At 41.1% G+C, this 18230-nt stretch overlaps 1 protein-coding gene across 1 annotated transcript in view; it reads right to left on the bottom strand.

Annotated features, from left to right (window-relative positions):
* Window positions 1–18230, bottom strand: part of LOC147441872 (uncharacterized) — a 97759-nt gene that overhangs the window by 65769 nt on the left and 13760 nt on the right. The window lies entirely within an intron of this gene.

Genomic DNA, 18230 nt, shown 5'->3' with positions numbered 1-18230 from the left:
GCTTCCATCTTCATTGCACTAGCTAGTCTTGAAGGAACACAAAGAATTGTATTGTACAATGTCTCTCTTGATGGGAGAAACCATAATACAAAGCCTTTTGGAGGGGGGACCGGCTCCATGCAAATCCGGTCCTCAACTGTTGTCAATAGCTTAATATCTCTCTCTTTTGAAAGTATTGTCGATGCTATCTAACTAGGTGTTATGCTTTTTGTTGCTCTCTCCACCCAAGCACTCTTGTAATTCTCATTAGGAATCTATTCTAATGAAATGCCCACTATGTTCATGCTAATTTCCGCTACACATAAGATTTTAGGCCATTAAATGCTACATTGGTATCAGAGCTCAAGGTTTCTCTTTTCTTGCTCAAGAAGGGAGGTCCTCAAGCTAGCTACAAATGGTTGGTATTATTAATTGCCTGTGAGTAAGTAGAATAGGGATTTTTCAGCCTTGCAGTGCGCCTGCCTTTGTGCAGTTAACGGGGTATCACCGTCGAGAGCTATGGTCTTAATAGTGGAGTCCTACGGGGCTTGCCTATGGCTTAACCACTATTGAGCTATTAGAAGCTTGACAGGAGCCGGTGCTGTCTTGGTGTCGAAAGACCCTCTCTTCTATTCCTTGCAATTAATGGTATTCGAGCCGCGGGTACAGTAGCTTGAGTGCTTTTTCTAAAGGGGTAAAGAGGAGTAGCAACTAGGGCTTGAAGTGCCAAAGTACACCTAAAAAGTTTACACCTAAAAGTTGTTAGAATGGCTGACAATAGTAAAGAGAGTGAAATTAATGTTGATAACTTTGATTTTGCTCATGAGCAAGCTACTAATGATGCTTCAATGCTTGTTAACTATCTTGTTTCTAAGCTTCAACAAGCCATGGGCAATCCATCTCTCCAAAGTGAAGTGCAACGGCAGCTCCGTGCTCACGGGATTCTCCAAGCTCATCACCATGACGAGAGAACACCTAGGAAGCCTCCTTGTGAGACTACCAAAAGAGGTCTCTCTCCGACTCGGGAAGAAGAAGAGAATCCATATGAAGGGCTCAAGAACTTACTTCTTGATGATGCATCTCCTCCCCAAAGGAGAACTCAAGAGCCTCCACCGAAGGAACGAGAAAGAAGCGAGTCTCCCGCCACCTCGGCGGAGATGGCTCCACGAAGACGGCGGGCTAAACGCTCTCCATCACCACCAAAGCGGAGAAGACCATCACACTCTTCTCCACGCCATAATTCAAAGAGGGATGATAAAAAGCAAGAGAAGAAAAAGGCGAGAAAGAGGACACCCTCTTCTCCATCTTCTTCATCCTCTTCCTCTTATGAAAGCTATCGTGAAGACGACAAAGATCAAGACAAGAAAAAGGTGAGAAAGAGGTCACCCTCTTCTCCACCTTCTTCAAATTCTTCATCTTCTGAAGAAAGTGATGGTGCAACTTTTGAACCATCGAAAAGAAGAGGCCATAGGAAATCCTATGCCGCATGGAAGAGGTCGTCCAAGCTGAAGAAATTCAAAGAGGGAGGGAAGAGCATCTCTTTCCTTACCTATGATGGCACCTTCGGTGCTACAGACAAAGTTTTGGCCTTTATCCAACAATTCGATGCGGCGTTTGGAGATGAGGGCTTCACAGAGTCCTCTAAGCTACGCCATGTAGCTATGCACTTTCAAAAGTCCGCCAGACAATGGTGGTCTAGCCTACGAGCCAACGGTGAAGCTCCACGAACATGGAAGGCTTTAAGAGCTTCCATTATGAAGCAGTTTTTGGCCACCGATGCCAAAGACAAAGTACTCACCGAATGGCGAAGCTTAAAGCTCTCTCCCAATGAATCCATCCACAAATATGTAGACAAGTTTTGGGACCTACAACTCAAAGCCACTGTCTTCAAAAAGTTGGATTTTGGAGAGCAAAAGCAACAATTTTGTGCGGGCTTAACCGAAGAAATGGCGGAGTATGTCAACTCCCAAAGGCCACGTACCATATCGGCGGTAATACACTATACTATGGTGGCCTCGCGAATCAATTTCCAAACGGGGGGTAAAAGAAATAATAAGCCCCCGGAAAACAAGGGTTCCAATGAGCCTAAGGGGAAGGACAATGTCCAAAAGTCTCCTAAGGGCAATTCCAACAAAGCTAAAGAGAAGGGAGTTTACAAAGGAAAGAATAAACTCTCTCCTGAAGAGCTTGAGCGTTATCGTAAAGATAACCGGTGTTTCAAGTGCGGCGAACAAGGGCATGCGTACCGCGCTTGTCCCCAAAAGAACAACCGCCAAGATCCTCCTAGAGCTTCTTTGGTTGAAATCCAAGAGGAGGAGATTCATCAAACTCACCACAATACTATGGTGTATTACCGTCGATATGGTACGTGGCCTTTGGGAGTTGACATACTCCGCCATTTCTTCGGTTAAGCCCGCACAAAATTGTTGCTTTTGCTCTCCAAAATCCAACTTTTTGAAGACAGTAGCTTTGAGTTGTAGGTCCCAAAACTTGTCTACATATTTGTGGATGGATTCATTGGGAGAGAGCTTTAAGCTTCTCCATTCGGTGAGTACTTTGTCTTTGGCATCGGTGGCCAAAAACTGCTTCATAATGGAAGCTCTTAAAGCCTTCCATGTTCGTGGAGCTTCACCGTTGGCTCGTAGGCTAGACCACCATTGTCTGGCGGACTTTTGAAAGTGCATAGCTACATGGCGTAGCTTAGAGGACTCTGTGAAGCCCTCATCTCCAAACGCCGCATCGAATTGTTGGATAAAGGCCAAAACTTTGTCTGTAGCACCGAAGGTGCCATCATAGGTAAGGAAAGAGATGCTCTTCCCTCCCTCTTTGAATTTCTTCAGCTTGGACGACCTCTTCCATGCGGCATAGGATTTCCTATGGCCTCTTCTTTTCGATGGTTCAAAAGTTGCACCATCACTTTCTTCAGAAGATGAATAATTTGAAGAAGGTGGAGAAGAGGGTGACCTCTTTCTCACCTTTTTCTTGTCTTGATCTTTGTCGTCTTTACGATAGCTTTCATAAGAGGAAGAGGATGAAGAAGATGGAGAAGAGGGTGTCCTCTTTCTCGCCTTTTTCTTCTCTTGCTTTTTATCATCCCTCTTTGAATTATGGCATGGAGAAGAGTGTGATGGTCTTCTCCGCTTTGGTGGTGATGGAGAGCGTTTAGCCCGCCGTCTTCGTGGAGCCATCTCCGCCGAGGTGGCGGGAGACTCGCTTCTTTCTCGTTCCTTCGGTGGAGGCTCTTGAGTTCTCCTTTGGGAAGGAGATGCATAATCAAGAAGTAAGTTCTTGAGCCCTTCATATGGATTCTCTTCTTCTTCCCGAATCGGAGAGAGACCTCTTTTGGTAGTCTCACAAGGAGGCTTCCTAGGTGTTCTCTCGTCATGGTGATGAGCTTGGAGAATCCCGTGAGCACGGAGCTGCCGTTGCACTTCACTTTGGAGAGATGGATTGCCCATGGCTTGTTGAAGCCTAGAAACAAGATAGTTAACAAGCATTGAAGCATCATTAGTAGCTTGCTCATGAGCAAAATCAAAGTTATCAACATTAATTTCACTCTCTTTACTATTGTCAGCCATTCTAACAACTTTTAGGTGTAAACTTTTTAGGTGTACTTTGGCACTTCAAGACCTAGTTGCTACTCCTCTTTACCCCTTTAGAAAAAGCACTCAAGCTACTGTACCCGCGGCTCGAATACCATTAATTGCAAGGAATAGAAGTGAGGGTCTTTCGACACCAAGACAGCACCGGCTCCTGTCAAGCTTCTAATAGCTCATTAGTGGTTAAGCCATAGGCAAGCCCCGTAGGACTCCACTATTAAGACCATAGCTCTCGAGGGTGATGCCCCGTTAACTGCACAAAGGCAGGCGCACTGCAAGGCTGAAAAATCCCTATTCTACTTACTCACAGGCAATTAATAATACCAACCATTTGTAGCTAGCTTGAGGACCTCCCTTCTTGAGCAAGAAAAGAGAAACCTTGAGCTCTGATACCAATGTAACATTTAATGGCCTAAAATCTTATGTGTAGCGGAAATTAGCATGAACATAGTGGGCATTTCATTAGAATAGATTCCTAATGAGAATTACAAGAGTGCTTGGGTGGAGAGAGCAACAAAAAGCATAACACCTAGTTAGATAGCATCGACAATACTTTCAAAAGAGAGAGATATTAAGCTATTGACAACAGTTGAGGACCGGATTTGCATGGAGCCGGTCCCCCCTCCAAAAGGCTTTGTATTATGGTTTCTCCCATCAAGAGAGACATTGTACAATACAATTCTTTGTGTTCCTTCAAGACTAGCTAGTGCAATGAAGATGGAAGCTTCATACACCAAGCAAAACACTTAATCAAACACAACTTGAATTATCCCCGTTCTCAGACCCAAGACCTCACACACCTTCGAAGATGGTGAGAGCTAGCAGGGTATGAGAGTAGATTGAGAGGAAAAAGAAGTATCTTACGAGAAAGATGTACATCTCCTCACATAATCACTCATATTAGCATAGCTTAGCTTAGTAATTAGCTTGGTAGAGAAGATGAGCATGCATTAAAGCTTGGCTCTTGGTTGGATTTGCATCCACATGCCAAGAGAGTGTTGATGTAGGCTTCTATCTCACAAGCTTGGAGTAGGTGATGAGCTCTCCATTAAAGCTTGGGAGGAGATAGAGTATTCTTCCTTCACACATGGTCAAGTGTGAGTGTGTGTGTGTCAATGCCAAGCAAAAATCAGCCCCCCCTCTCTCTTGGGCGAGCCCTAGCTGCTAAATAGGTCTGGCTTTTGCCTCATTGTACCTCCCCAGGTCAAGCCAATAGGAATTAAGCAGCATAAGTGATAGCCTTCTGACATGTGTCCCCCTTTCCCCTTTTGTGAGAGCTTCAGGTAATTAAATAATTAAACTAAACTCTCATTGGACCCCTTTGCCTCCTGGCCAATAGGAATCAGGCAAGCCATGGGGCTCCTGAATGCTCATTGGACCCCTTGGGAGACTGCCCAATAGTCTTCTAGGAGACTTAATTCTCATTGGTTTCTTTTATTAAATGTTTTTAAATTAATTAAACTAGATTTACTCTAGCTTAATTCTCATTGGTCCACTTCAAGGGTCTTTCAATAGGAATTGGGCACACCTTGTGGGCATCTGGCCTAGGGAGCTGACATGTGTCCCTCATTCCCTTTGTGTAAAGGGAGCCTGTGTGTGTGTGTGTGTGGCTTTCTCTCTCATCTCCTACCTTTGGGGCTCGCCCCCTCCCATGTAGGGATGTGCAAAGACTTTTAGGGCACACACTAAGCATCCAATTTTCCCTAGGGTTGACCTTTGGACACAACCTTTGAATTTTTGGAACCTTAGCATTTTGGAAGTCTTAATGGGCTGAACCTTAGGGTCTTTTTGGCCCATTGTTTCACATGGCTCTTTTGCAGATGGCCCCCCCTTTGGATCCCTATTTTCCCTCCTTTGGATCCCTACTGTGGCCTGGTCTGCTAGCTTAACCAATATTCTAGCTTTTTCTCCTTGGCACTTCCCCACATTAAATGATCAGTTTAATATGAGAAAATCATTTAGGAGAATTAGATATTGATTATTATGACATTACCTCTCTCTTGAAATCATAGTCGTCCTCGACTATGGTGTAGAGAAGATAAAGCATATGCATGAGTCCTTTTCTTAGCGGGTAGAGGATCCCTATGTTACCCTACGACATCATTCCATAATGGATGACTAGTCCATTTGGCGCTTGAGAGCCTGAGGCTGCCGCAAGCATGTCTGCACATTAGTCCTATCAGTCTTCCATAGTAGAGTGACAAGCTCTACTTGGTGTTTGGGAGACGTCGTCTCCGCAAACTTGATCTAAGCATGCATACTACTTCATTTTTGTGCACAAATAAAGAAAAAGAGAGTCTTATAAGACAAAAATTTTTGTTCATTTTTAACATTTTGTACATTTGCTTACTCCTAAATATCTAATTCTCCTAAATGATTTTCTCATATTAAACTGATCATTTAATGTGGGGAAGTGCCAAGGAGAAAAAGCTAGAATATTGGTTAAGCTAGCAGACCGGCCACAGTAGGGATCCAAAGGAGGGAAAATAGGGATCCAAAGGGGGGGCCATCTGCAAAAGAGCCATGTGAAACAATGGGCCAAAAAGACCCTAAGGTTCAGCCCATTAAGACTTCCAAAATGCTAAGGTTCCAAAATTCAAAGGTTGTGTCCAAAGGTCAACCCTAGGGAAAATTGGATGCTTAGTGTGTGCCCTAAAAGTCTTTGCACATCCCTACATGGGAGGGGGCGTGCCCCAAAGGTAGGAGATGAGAGAGAAAGCCACACACACACACACAGGCTCCCTTTACACAAAGGGAATGAGGGACACATGTCAGCTCCCTAGGCCAGATGCCCACAAGGTGTGCCCAATTCCTATTGGAAGACCCTTGAAGTGGACCAATGAGAATTAAGCTAGAGTAAATCTAGTTTAATTAATTTAAAAACATTTAATAAAAGAAACCAATGAGAATTAAGTCTCCTAGAAGACTATTGGGCAGTCTCCCAAGGGGTCCAATGAGCATTCAGGAGCCCCATGGCTTGCCTGATTCCTATTGGCCAGGAGGCAAAGGGGTCCAATGAGAGTTTAGTTTAATTATTTAATTACCTGAAGCTCTCACAAAAGGGGAAAGGGGGACACATGTCAGAAGGCTATCACTTATGCTGCTTAATTCCTATTGGCTTGACCTGGGGAGGTCCAATGAGGCAAAAGCCAGACCTATTTAGCAGCTAGGGCTCGCCCAAGAGAGAGGGGGGGCTGATTTTTGCTTGGCATTGACACACACACACTCACACTTGACCATGTGTGAAGGAAGAATACTCTATCTCCTCCCAAGCTTTAATGGAGAGCTCATCACCTACTCCAAGCTTGTGAGATAGAAGCCTACATCAACACTCTCTTGGCATGTGGATGCAAATCCAACCAAGAGCCAAGCTTCAATGCATGCTCATCTTCTCTACCAAGCTAATTACTAAGCTAAGCTATGCTAATATGAGTGATTATGTGAGGAGATGTACATCTTTCTCGTAAGATACTTCTTTTTCCTCTCAATCTACTCTCATACCCTGCTAGCTCTCACCATGTTCGAAGGTGTGTGAGGTCTTGGGTCTGAGAACGGGGATAATTCAAGTTGTGTTTGATTAAGTGTTTTGCTTGGTGTATGAAGCTTCCATCTTCATTGCACTAGCTAGTCTTGAAGGAACACAAAGAATTGTATTGTACAATGTCTCTCTTGATGGGAGAAACCATAATACAAAGCCTTTTGGAGGGGGGACCGGCTCCATGCAAATCCGGTCCTCAACTGTTGTCAATAGCTTAATATCTCTCTCTTTTGAAAGTATTGTCGATGCTATCTAACTAGGTGTTATGCTTTTTGTTGCTCTCTCCACCCAAGCACTCTTGTAATTCTCATTAGGAATCTATTCTAATGAAATGCCCACTATGTTCATGCTAATTTCCGCTACACATAAGATTTTAGGCCATTAAATGTTACAACTTTACTAAAGCAGCATACATGAGGCCACAAGATGCAGCCTTTGACAGCTTGGAGGGTGATCATGCAAAGCACATTCGCAATGAGGCTATGTCTGAGCCTGAGATTGACAAAATGATTGAGATAATCATGCATTTAGAAAGGCTTATCAATGATGACATGAAAAGTGAGGCTGATATGCCATTGTATAGTGGAGCATGAGTGTCTAGATTAAAGGCGCTCCTGTTTCTTCTCAACATGCAGGCAAAGTTTGGATGGAGTGACACTAGCGTCAAAGCACTTTTCAAGTGATCTATTACAATGTGTCTACTTCAATGAAAAACTCTAAATGTATATTGTACCAAATTACGTACACAAGTGTTTTCTTTTTTCTTTTTTGTGTAGATTGCTCAAAGAGCACATACTACCAGCTAATAATGTGATGCCGGAAAGATCTTGTGAAACTTGGGGATGGATTACAATTTCATTGACAATTGTCCTAATGAATGTATTCTTTTCAAAGGGGAATACATGGACATGGAGAAGTATCTGAAATGTGATTCCAAGAGATATTGAATAGATCTCTATGGACAAAAAGTTCCGCAGAAGGTGTAGTGACACTTTTCTGTACTGCCTTGCATCAAGCATTTCTTTGAATGCAAGTCCGTGGCTGCTCTAGCATCATGGCATTGGAAGAATAGATCTTCTGAAGGTGTGCTACAGATCCGTGCAGATTGCACGACATGGCAGCATATAGATGATACATGGCCGGATTTTGCCAAGAAAGCTGGAAATTTGCATCTTAACCTAGCTATGGATGGCGTAAATCCATTTGGTCAAAGGTCGACATCTTATAGTGTATGGTTAGTTGCCATTGACAACGACAACATTCCTCCGTGGTTGACGACCAAGAAGTGGCACCTATTTTTAAGCTTGATTGTGCCAGGGTGGTATAAAGTGAAGAATATGGATGGCGTAAATCCATTTGGTCAAAGGTCGACATCTTATAGTATATGGTTAGTTGTCATTGACAACTACAACATTCCTCCGTGGTTGAAGACCAAGAAGTGGCACCTATTTTAAAGCTTGATTGTGCCAGGGTGGTATAAAGTGAAGAATATTCTTCGTCCACTATTGGAAGAGCTACAACAATTTTGGATTGGCATAGAAGTGGTGGGTATGAGCCGACATACAGGTCGATGCAATGCCTTGATTAGAGGCATTCTAATGTGGACCATGCATGACTATCTCGAACTAACAAAACGCTTATGTGATACTCAAACTCACACATTAAACCTTTATTTTTTTCATGTGGATTTATTATCATGTGTATACATGTAGGGATCCAGACAAGCAGATACAAAGCATGTGTTGCATGTGGTCCTAGACTTAATGCACTTTGGGCATCCTCACTCAAGAAGCAAATGTATAAAGCTCATCAGGCGCCTCTTTTAGAGAATCATGAGTTATCTGACAGTTTTTTGGGAACTGAACCACCAAGGATGTTTGCTTGATCATGCTTAGAGCAGAAGGAGATGTGTGATGAAAGTCTGCCCCGAGGGATGAAGAGAGTCTCTCTATGATACGAGTTGCCATATGGGACTAGACTCACGATCAATCACTTGCTCGATCCAATGCACATATTCAAGAATGTGTGTGACCTGCTGTGGAGTCATCTCATAAGCAAGAAAGATACTTTGGGAGTTAGAATTGACCTTAGGAATACGGATTGTATGGAGCAGTACTTGCTGCAGATAGCACCCGATGGATTGATAAAGCTCCCTAAAGCACCATGGATTTTGACAAGAGGCCAAGAATACAAAGTAAAAGAGATCGTTCAATCCGTATGTACGTCAACTAGTGTAATGCACTCGCTCCAAACATGTTTCACTAAAGAAGGGAAGCTTACTAGTTTGAAGTCATAGGAATAGCTCAAAATGTTTAGCATATTCATGTGTGGACTTTAATACCATTGCTAGACTTGTTTTGCAGTTTACTTTATTGATGGCCATTGAGGGTTGTTTGTCCCCTAGAGTACATACCACAATCTACAAACTTGCAAAGTTGGTGCAATGAATCTCCCAGAAGGAGATTGATGTAGATTCCATACCATCCACCAAACTAAATGCTGTGGAGGTTGTTTGCATGTTCAAGAAACACTCTCCTACTACCATGCTAACCATTCCACTGCATCTTCTTGTTCACATAGTTGTTGAGGGGGAAACAACAGGTACATTGCATTCCAGATGGATGTTGTTTTTACATTTCATGAAAACTCTCAAGGAATATGTGTGTCAAAAGGCACCTCCAGAGGGTAGCATGATAGAGGGTTGGTTGGTTTCAAAGTCCCTTGTTTACATTGGAGAGTGGCTCTCTAGAGTTGATCGTGCTCAAGATATGCTTTGGCTCACAATAGATGATGAGCGTATATTTGGAATTGTGTTGTGCAATCTCAGTATTGAAAAGAAAATGACGAAAGATCTAGAGGCTAAGATCAATTGATTCTGCATGCTTCATAATTGAGTGATGAAAAAGTGGATTTCATAGTACGAGGATGCAATTAAAGCAAGAGTGATTAAGGACACAGATTGAGTGAAGACGGTAAGACGACCACTGATGCATTATTCGACGAGTCTTGAGAGCCTACCAATATTCATGAGCTTCGGATGGTTGCACAACCAATTGAAAAGCGCACCCCACTGCGGCAAACAGGTGACTGAGGAGGAGTGGGAGTACTGGTGGGGTTGCATACCCAAGGTATGTTTTCAATGTTGTTGATTGTAGTATAAGGCATACACAATAGCATGGTATAAAGGTCGACATTTTAGGGTGGAACGGATCAACAAAAAGCGTTTTACACAAGATTTTGGAATCATGGCTAAATTCAAACAATCTAGTCAATGACAGTCCTCTAATGCAGATCTTGTGGTTGCAAAAGTCACTTACTTTGGCATGCTTCAAGAAATTCTTGAGGATAGACTAAAGAGGATTTTTTGTGGACTTGTTTGACGTGAAATGGTTCAAGATAAACATGGAGGGTCGCAACGCTACTATGCGTAGAGGAGAGTCAGCTTTCCTTGAGGTGGACTCGACCAAAAAGTGGACCAACCTTCGAGACACTTTTGTACAACACACAAAGTCCTGAAGCACAGTTAAGATAGAGATTGATGCCAAAGCAAAGCTCATTGAAGATGATTCATCTCCATTGGACTTAACCTCAGAAGAGCTTAAAGTAGATCATGCATCAAAAAGTGTACACAAATAAAGCAAAGAGCAACCACGAAAGCTATTGAGCAGAGAATGCCACCAAGACAAGAAGTAAAGAAGATCAAAATTGCAGACACCTAGGAAGCAATAGGAAGTCCAAAGATCCAAATATTGCCAGCTAAATCAACTAATGAAACAGAATCTCAAGCCACCCTCCATAGAGATACATTTAGATCAAGATGAAACCATGACAAAACTACAACATAAATCTTCAAGAGAACCTCCAATGAGAATAGCTATAGTCCTCAGTAGTGTAAATGGAGCAAGTTTTAGCAATGCCCTATTGGATAAAGAAGTAGACTGTAATATGATTGTAAAGAACATCCAAAGGATCCTCCAGCTCACTCCATGTAAACATGATAGCAAAACAATGCTAGATATGCATACAAGTCAAAAAGACATGGTTGCTATTCTTAGCATCCAAAAGCATGAAGAGCAGGTAAAGTTTCAAATAAAGCCTTCAAAAGAAATACTTGTAAATGTCATCCTTGGACATTAGTGGTGAGACCAACACAAGGCCTTCAGAGAAGATACAATGTTGATACTCTCTTTCCCAAGTGTTAGCAAAGCAACAAATACACCTACCATTAATGCTAGATTCAGAGTTGCAAAAGTCACAAGAATCAATGGCAAATCTTGCAGACAAAGATAAAGCCAAAGTGGACCTTCCACCGATTAGCACTAAAGGTGTGATAGCATATGCATCTACATCAAAGAACCCTCGTGGATCAGATACTTCTAGCAAGTCAGGCTTTTAAAACTTCAAGTCAATTGCTGACCCAACTGAAACCTCGAAGGAGACACCCAAAAAAGCAAAGATATATCAGCCCAAGTACTCATAAAATCAAAAGAAAGTAAAGCAAGTGTTTGTTTATAGCAATTTAGCCAACTTCAATGATCCAATTTGGATTAAAGACAGGAAATCAACACAGAAAAACAAACACATGGGATGGATAACATCACAATGGAGCTTAAAGGAACAGGAGTACTATAGAGGTAACAGACAAAAATGAATACCAAAACCTCAGGTAAGGGCATATGAAGTAATGTCAAGTCCCTCCCAAGAAACAAGACCCACAAGGTATCAACCTTGATAATATCTTAGGATACCTAAGAAGCAGGTATACAACAAAACAACATCAAAAGATGTTAAAGTTTAGCACAACTCTCAAGAGGATATAAAACAAAGACGGATCTAAAAGAATCTTCCTCTTGGACAAGGATTGTACACAGGTTATACAAATATTTGTCTACCAATCAACCACACGCCAAATGCAACTACACAAGACGTGCATGAAGATCTCAAGAACTCAACAGACCTAGAGCAAAGCAAATTCAAAAAAGAAGATACAAAGGTCATCACAAGAGATTTGGATTCCTAAGTCTTTCAATGCTCCTAGTCAAAAACCAAATTCAGACAGTGAACAAAGGCCTACAACAACATCAAGGACTCCTTACAACAGGCCCAATTGGAGAATCACACAAACAATGGAGTCTTCACAGTCAAAGAAGGACAACCCAACCAACAAAGCTTTTGATTCAAAGGTGATAAAGTGGGTATGGCAAAATAAACCTTCAATGCCAACTTGGTCCTTCACTAATCCTCTTTTTGAGGATTCAAGATTACTTTTACCTAAAGAAATGTTTTAGTAAGCACAAGAATGTAAAAAGTCAAGTCGCCACGGTGCAAAAAACACTCTTTGGCATAGTCAGAGTTGAGCCATAAAATGAGCAAAGAATTAGTCCCAAAGCTTCAAGTCGTAATAAACTATGTGCTAAGAGTCGTAGTTATTAGGATTACGCTCAAGTTGGAAGAGTTCAACATATCTAAGTCATGTCGCTCATGCTAGATGAGATGAGCATAAGAGTCGAAGTCTATTAACTTACAATTGGTGGAGTATCGAGAGTCCAACATTCACGCACAATGCACAATAAGATGTATCTTTGACAATGAAAACCACTCTTAAAGGGGTGCTAGCTAGCAAAGCCATGTCATGTGCTTTTATAGCTACACCATTTTTTTGAATAACCCCTCAAAATCTTTCTTGCGCATCATATTATTTCCCATGCATTTCTATGTATGCATATAGGATGTTCCATCATCAAACACATGCATTAGACACTCTTTTTTGCTTCCACCTATGCACCTTGAGTGGACTACATTAGGCAAACCAACGTTCTATCATACTACCTTCATATATTTGTCGCCCTCTTATTTTAATATATATAAGCAAATAATTCCTTCAGTACTTTATTAATATTTTCCATGCTAATCAGTACTTCATAATGCGCTTATCCCAAAGGCACTTTTTTCCCACTGGGGTTTTTCCCTTCGGTCATCCAGGTAGTAGACTCTAATTTAGATCATCATTGTTCTATTTTTCTTGTACGTACTTTTTAGAAGAAGTCCTTTACAACTTCTATGCCAGATGCATGTTCTTGCCATTGAGCAATATGTTGGCATTTGAAGAAGCCTTTTACATCGGGTTCTTCACATGGCGTACGAATTTTTTGGACTGGTGATCCAAAATTTAACTATAAGGTTCATTGGATATTCAGCCATAGAACTCAAGAATAGAGTTACTACTCAATTTTTGCTAGTCCATGACAAAGTACGGCACATCCGATATCAAAAAGCTCTTCAAGCACTTAAAGACCGCCTCGACAGCCGTCAATCCAAAGACTACTTCATTCCATGAAACCGTGTCAAGGGATGACACAATCGAGGAAGGGACGAATGTTAGCATCAAGCTAACCCATGTAACAAGTATAAAAGCCAACTTTGTAAAGTTATTATTAAGTGTTTTGGATAAGAAATGCATAGTGTGAGCTTACGATGCTCTCCTCTCTCCTTCTCCTGCTTCGCCGGTTGTCACATTGCAGTGTTGTTTGTTGCGTTTCCAACCACAGCTAAGTGCTCTAACATATCGTGATAAATTGTAGCATTTGACGTCATTGACCTACGATATAACTTCATCATAAGTAGGAATTCAAGCTAGAAAATGAAAAAGTAAGTACAGGTGGGATATTGGGACATCATTGCGAAGCATTTAGATGCCTTCGGGGTCAGAAACGACTAGGTTAAAATCTCATGACTGTTAATAATCACATTTTTTTACCACTCATTGAAAGTGAGATTTGAGACCATAAGCATGTGTGCTTAGGTCTTATATACTTGTCCTAGAAGTTTCATAGCATTTGAATGTTGTTTGATGCTATAACCATCATGGTTTACTTGCCGATTAGCGACTAGCTTTTGATGACTTAGGTCATTTGAGTGTAGCTTGAGTTAGATGCAAGTTGTCTATTGTTTTCCAAGAGATTGACACCCTCTTGTAGCCTCCATGCACTAGTCTAGTCAGCTTCGTCCCATGGATTGACAATTATGTTCGTGGTTCTTGCTATATCTCCAATAAGAGAGTGAGGTTAGGAAACCCATCCACAACAATGTCACCCGCGAATGAGCACAAGAGGTTGACGACCAACAACTCACTTGATGGAGAACCCAAAGCGAGCCAGTTGATCAAATTAGGCTCTAAAATTGATAAGCACCCTGGGAGTGAAACTAACGTTGCTCCAAGAGGGGGCACGGCTGAGGAATAAAGGGATTTGCAACATTCTAGTCATTTCAGGCGTAGGAGAGTTGAAAGGGTTGCACGAAAAAATAGGTCTCATGGATCTCAAAGTAAAAAATAAACTGATGAAAGTGACAAAAGTCAAAGAACTCATCACTCATCACAAAAACAAGCCAAGAATACAATATAAGAGACAGTCTTAGAGACAAAGACAAAGAACTATGAGGCTGACACTGATTGCTATGACAAGAAAAAGTTACATGATAGGAAGCTAGCACACAAGACTAGAGTTAGCAAAAGCAAGAAACATTCCAATGATATTGAAATTTCTTTTCCAATATTCAAGGGTGGAAAAAAGGATGACCCTGATGTAGACATACAAGCTTTTGAGCAATACGTAGAGCTAAAAGATATTAATGAAGATGAATGGAGGGAGTGTTTTCCTCAAACACTGAAGGACGCAGTTAGGAAATGGTACTACCATTACTGAGCCTGCCGATTAAGATCATATCACAAGCTCATTAAAGATAAGCTAGAATATTCATAAAATATGGGGGATGAAGATACTCTCTATATATGAGCTTCATAAGATGAAGCAAGGGAAGTTGTTGGTGAAAAGTTATGTAGAAAAAATAAAAGAATGGACTAAACAACTACAAGAATCTCTGTTGGAGAAAAGAATGAGAGCTTGATTCTTGAATCACTTTAGGAGTAAGAAGTTAAGAGAGCAGGAGGTACTAGCACTGACAAAGAAATTTAATGACCTGGTACACATATTGCAAGGCCTTTGGTCATGTTTGGAACAATTGTGGAATTAGGATCCATCATTTTAACAAGGTAAAAGACCTATCATGGATCGCACTTACCAGTCTTAAAGTACCCAAGGCTTATAGAGCCAACGGGTCTAAAGAAAATGAAGCAAATATGAGTACTAGAATGGGTCGAGGACCCTACCAGAATGGAGCTGGTAGAAGTATAGGCAGAGGAGACTTCTCCAAGAAGAACATAAACTGCTATGGTTGTGGCAAGTATGGCCACTTTGTAGCTCAGTGTCCAGACTTGTCGAAGCCAGAGGTAGCTGACCAGAAACCACCATAAATAGTACCAGTGAGAGTGGTCACCAAAAGCAAGTGAGTAGTGATTGAAGAGATTCCTACTAAGTAAGGAATCATATTGTTGACACCATAAAGTAGGAACAATAGAGAAAAGTATGGAAGGCTAAGTGTAAAGAAAATATTGTAGATGAATGGCATGAACAAAGGGAGCTTACAATAGAAAATACTGAAAACTTGCCAAGAAAACTGCCAAAACAACGAGAATGTTCAGAAGCTCAAACCATTGAAAAATTACCACCCCAATCTTTAGAACCAAGAAAGGAGAAGGTACCAGATAGACTTGAGGAGTCTATGATTACTGCAGTACATAGCGTGGTTGATGAAACAAGGCAAATTGGAGTAGACTTGGCCGAAGCTGGAAACATTGGCGTAGGAAAGAATCAAGTGGATTCAACATAGAGCCAGCCAACAACCAAACTAATCAAAAGTTTAGTCAGATGCAACCGCACCATTAATAGCGACGGCCAATCGCAAGTGGAAAATGCAAAAAATCTTGAAATAAAACTTGCCAATAATGATTAATCAAACAAGCCAATTCATGTTTGACACATCACAAGCAGAGTGCAAAGATCAAGGATGGACAACTAGTGGAGCATTCATGCCAAGGATACGTATAACTATGCGATCGGTTTGCCCATTGAAACTTTACTTGCAACCTCTACCACCACTTGCTTCTCAACCTGAAAGCACACTTTGAGTCCACATACAGATACCTGCTTCTTCTCTGCATAGCCAAACTCCTTCAACATCCACCATCCTTGATACACCTCGCTACTCTTTCAATGACTCATTCATGAAAACTACCATAAGTAAATCATCTTCAACCACACTTCTTTTTTTGAGTTGTGCATGGGAAGGAAATCAAAGTCACTGTGCATGCAAGAAACCCTTGACGAGATGGCAGTAGAGACAAAGAGCATTAGGGAATCTTTGGATATGGTTCCACACAACAAGTTAGCAAAGTATGTGTTTCAAGAGAACGAGTAGGCTCTATGGGGTTTAGAAGTCATTGTGGAAGCTACAACACTTCCCTTTGATGGTAAAATTACACAGCAGGTACTACCCTCATACAAGGCAGAGAGGAGTATTATGGTCATCGATGGCTGAGAGCTTGAATTAAGCTTTGGCAAGTTGGAACATGTCTTCAAACTTCCCAATGCTCAGAAAGCCACACCAACAATGGCTGAAGAAGTCAGCCAGTTTTTGAGAGAAGACAACCAAGCCAGAAAGAAGTGCAAAGATGGTGCTCAAGGCATTCCAATAGTAACACTCGAACATACAACAATATATAGATTCATTATTGAGACCATCAATTTGAAAAATAATCCAACTTATTGGTCAAAGAATCTGTTTGTGATGCTACTAGCCAACATTATAAATCTAGAGGCCAGTATCAATATCACATAATTTCTGTATAATAGTGTGATTCAACAAATTTCCAAGGCCAAAATTAAGAATTTATTCAAGGCTTGGTATGTTTGGCAGTTTGTCTATTGGGAAAACATGCTTGTTGTAGAATGCAGAAAATCTGGGAGAAAGTGGCTACTTCAAGAGCAAATAGGATTAGTATGTATTGATATGAGGACACAGAGGATAGGGCTAGTTCATAGAGGGCTAGCTCATAGGCAAAGAAAATGCATCTGATGACAAAGGAAAGGGAAAGGAGCTAGTTGGGGAGAAACGGCCTATCACTGACAAAGCCATGGGATCTGCTGCCAAGAAGCCCAAGACACTAGAGTCAATCAAAGGATTCAAAGCCAGAATTCAAAAACCAGCTAGCATTGATACCACTATTTAATAGAGATTACATAGGAAAAGGAGAAACATGTAGCCAATACTATAGAGCAACAAACAGTCATTGGAGCTGAAGAGGGTAACCAGGCGTCTGGCAATAGTTTAGTACCTGAGACTAGCAATCTACCAATTGTGAGGATGGGCTAGCTTTAGAGATTGTAGACAACACCCCCTTAACACTAGGTTGGTAACATAACAGGACATAAAAGTGTCCTTTCAGGGTTTTGAAAAAAACCTCCAAAACCATAGTAGATCCACTCATTTTGTAAAATCCTTTCATGAGGTTATAGTTCAAGGCCTACTACACATGGAAAAAATAAGAAACTTGTAAAATTTCTCATCTTTGGGTCACACCAAGCCTCCAAAGTTGATGGACCAGTACATTTTCATGAAAACAGTCATTTCTTACGTTTTGTTGCATAAAAATAAGATTAGGGATTTTTGTAGGACTTGAGATAAATTCCCTAGTTAACTTCAATGGGTTGGTGATCAGAACATATGATTGCTTCTCACTCACTATTTTTTGTTTTGCCAAAAGAAATAGGTACAAAAAAGTTGAATTTTTACCATTCTGCAAACCTATCATCAAAGTTTCTATAGCCACGCTCAATACAAATAATATATGCATGTTTTCTTAGTTCCCTATTGTCCTTTAGGTTCATAAGGAGCCATGGATCATGTCAAAAGAATAATACATCTCTTACCAAGGGAACCTTGGGGACAAATATGAAGTGCTAAATACAGCAAACATGAAAAAACTGGGTTCAACATTATGAGTTGTGGAATCCCATAGAAACTATTCAATATCTAGCCAAATTTGATCCTCATGACTAGATATGGTTACTACCTACAAAATGCATGTAGTTGTCACAAGAAACTAACAATATTGAAAAAGGTATACTTGATATAGTAGAATGTTTCGTTTTCTTCTATAATTGAAAAAATCAACCATCGTTGTCTACTATGCAAAATAGGGTATTAGGTGCCCTAAA

The sequence above is a fragment of the Adiantum capillus-veneris genome, chromosome 14 (genome assembly GCF_014529385.1).
Source record: "Adiantum capillus-veneris isolate H3 chromosome 14, ASM1452938v2, whole genome shotgun sequence".
Classification (NCBI taxonomy): Eukaryota; Viridiplantae; Streptophyta; class Polypodiopsida; order Polypodiales; family Pteridaceae; genus Adiantum; species Adiantum capillus-veneris.
Note: the sequence above shows the minus strand (reverse complement) of the source record. Positions and strands in the feature narration are given on the sequence as shown.